The 3,138-nt window shown below is 45.0% G+C and overlaps 1 non-coding gene across 1 annotated transcript; it reads left to right on the top strand.

Annotated features, from left to right (window-relative positions):
• The first annotated feature begins 2,615 nt into the window (after positions 1 to 2,615).
• trnal-aag (transfer RNA leucine (anticodon AAG)) lies at positions 2,616 to 2,697 on the top strand. Its single transcript has one exon. It is a non-coding gene; the product is annotated as a tRNA-Leu (tRNA).
• Positions 2,698 to 3,138: the final 441 nt, after the last annotated feature.

Here is a 3,138-nt window from a genome sequence, read left to right as displayed (position 1 = left end):
TTAAAGTGCTCGTCATAGACCGTTCTCCACACTTCAAGGGAGTTGTCGGACGTAACAGAAGCCGGGGTTCGTTTAATAGTCTTGTGGTAACTATGGTTATAAGCGTAAATAAGATCTGAAAGGACGTCGATATATCGAAAGGTGTTTTTGTGTGTCAGGTACCTCCACATTTTTGTTTTAATAGTTCTGTTAAACCTCTCGACCACGCTAGCCTTCACATCGCTGGCCGTAACGAAATGTTCAATATTCTCACGTTTGAGAAAATTTTGGAAGGTCCTGTTAAGAAATTTTTTACCATCGTCCGTTTGTAGCTTTTTAGGAGCACGCCCCTCTTGCAGTATATTTCAGAATGCGCCTGTCACGGCCCCTCCAGTCTTGGTTTTCAGCGGCACGGCCCAAGCGTATTTAGACAGCATGTCTATACACATTAAGATGTAACAGAAACTGTCGTTGAACTAGCGGTGTTCTCTCATGTCCACCAAGTCGGCCTGCCACTGCCAGTCCATTTCGGACACCAGCGTCCTGTTTCTCTTAAAACGTACGTGCGCCGGCTTGTGCAGCTTATAAGCAGCCTGGCCGGACAACCACTCGACCACCCAGCCGCTCACACCCCGGGATCTCGCGGCCCGCACCAGACTCCCCGCGCCTCCGTAACTACCCGATTTCCGAGGGTTATAATAGAGCGCACTCATCCCCGCGGCAGACATGGTCCCCTTCCAAACCAATACACACTTTCACACACCTAAAGCGAGGGATGCGCCGACTTGGGGCTTTGGGACCCTGAGGCGCTGGACCGACCGGCCAGGGGGAGGCGGGAGTTTCGACCCACACCATTGGCTCCTAAGGGGGCGGGACATGCACACATAACAACACGACATTGGCTGGCAAGGGGGCGGGACAGCCAACCACCTCGGACGACCATTGGCTGGAAAAGGGGGCATGGTACCTGTCAAAAGTTTGACGAAAGGTGTCGCTTTATACTACTACCGTTGTTCCCCAAGAAGGAAAGCTGTTTTACACTGACGTCACTCCTTTTTATTTAATCCAGATTTTAAAGACAACTCCGCCCTCAAAGGAAATCAAAGGAAAATGTTGTATTAGTACGAGCTGCACAGGCTCTGAATCAGACCATTTCAATTAGTCTGATCAGTGCAGGACAAGTTAATGTAGAATTATTGCTTTGTCTGTCTCTTGTTTGTATATAAATGAATGTCTCTTAAAACTTAATGTTAGTTTTTAATTTAGTTTTAGTTTTACGCCATGCGTTGACATATGCACAAACACACGAAATGTCTCATTCCTGATTCAGCTCATGCTCCATAGGAGAGAAAAGATTCCTCCTGTTTTTCGTACAACCATATCAGAACAGAAGCCCGTGTCACCCAGGTCTGATTCAAGATCGAGTTGCATCTTCAACATTTTGTTTTTGTTTCTGATCATAATTTTCTTTAGTTATGATCAATATTGAACATTTTCTAAATAAAACAAAACTAATCAAACATGCAGGCACATTTTTTAAAAGTATTAGGAGTTGACAGAGCGCTCCTTCGGAATAGTTGTCAGAAAATGTGAGAAAAGGAAAGTTACGTAAACTCTCACACACAGCATTAAAGACTGGAATCTGATCATAAAAAAACTAGCTGTCTCCCCATCGGTAATCAAGCCCCGGTTTCCCGCGTGACAGGCAGGGACACAAACAACTTTACTAACTAGGAGCGCTTGCTAGCTCTTAGGAAGCATTTACTCTTAAATATGTTACTGTTTTGGGTTTCGACTTTAATTTTCCCGATACCAGTTTTTTACAAAAGTAAAGGCACACAGCACATGTGTGGCACATCACGTCCGAGTTTAGTGACAACTACCTCAGAGATTGTAAGCGGGGTAGTTTCAGATCACTTTTTTTAAAGGTTCAAGCAAACCCGAATACCTTTGCAAGAGACATTTCAGAATGCAAGTCACATCCAGTACGATTGCTGGATCCCTCAAATTCGACTGAACTATAGCACAGATCTGCAGTCCACAATTAGAATACTGTAGCTGTGTTGTATAAGCTATACCACCCAAAATAGTTCTAAAACAGGAGATGCATCCTCGTTTAGGAATGTGGTATAAAGTGAAATGGTCTGGGAAGAGTCCTACGTTTGAACAGTTCAAAATAGACGTAAAGGGGTATTTACGGACTCTTTCGAAATGTAAGAACAAGCTGTGCGGACCTTATCTTTATTTACCTTGTGTAATCGTTTTCCAAAAAGTGTAATTGTATTATAGCATGCGCCCCTGACGATTTTCTTGATACGTTATATTTGCTCTTGTTTGTATTGTATGTAGTTTTGTTGTTCAAATAAAATGTAAAAGACACAACTTTCCGGACGCGGATGCTGTAAAAATAAAATGACATCAAGGGTGCTGTACGCATAGGTCTGAAACCTGCTCCACAGAAGATCTTTATCCAGAGGTGTTAAAGAAGTCGAGATCTCGCCATGAGAGGGGAAGCATCTCAGAAAAAGCAGGTGCAGTCGGTTCCACGGTCATAACGCCACTAAGTCGGGTGACAAGAGCAAAACCCACCCGGCTTCCTCCGGGCAAGTAATGAGACAAAGAGACAGCGCACGGTGGGTAGTGTGGCTGAGTGGTCTAAGGCGCTGGATTAAGGCTCCAGTCTCTTTGGGGGTGTAGGTTTGAATCCCACCGCTGCCAGGTGCTTCTGTCAAGACCCCCTTTCAGCTGGCTTCAGACAAAAGGGAGGGAACTGCTTTTCGGCAGTCTCTCGAGAAACTAAGCAAAGTGTTTAAAGATACTTTCTCAGCTTGACATCAAGGCACAAAACAAAAACCTTCTTGCGTCCTCTCAACCCAGAAGCGCTTTGCCACTTTTTGCGTTATGCAGGGAACGACGTCTGCCCAGATCACTTTTGTGTCAATGCAAATCGTTGTGTGCCCTCCGTTATAATGTTGGCTGTGCTGGCGTGCTGCTTCTGTCTGTGAAACTTGAATGTTCTGCTTCTTCACACCAAATTGTCGGCGGGGGTTGAGCTTGTTAAATCTTTGCGCATAGCGCTCCTTTGGAAGTACTTTGTCCAAGTTCAAAAGCGATCGTGGGATTTACTTAATGCGTGCAAAAAGCATGCCTCGCACGAAA

This window comes from Lepisosteus oculatus, chromosome 14, assembly GCF_040954835.1.
Source record: "Lepisosteus oculatus isolate fLepOcu1 chromosome 14, fLepOcu1.hap2, whole genome shotgun sequence".
In the NCBI taxonomy this organism is placed as follows: domain Eukaryota; kingdom Metazoa; phylum Chordata; class Actinopteri; order Semionotiformes; family Lepisosteidae; genus Lepisosteus; species Lepisosteus oculatus.
This window is presented reverse-complemented; position numbering and strand designations above follow the sequence as displayed.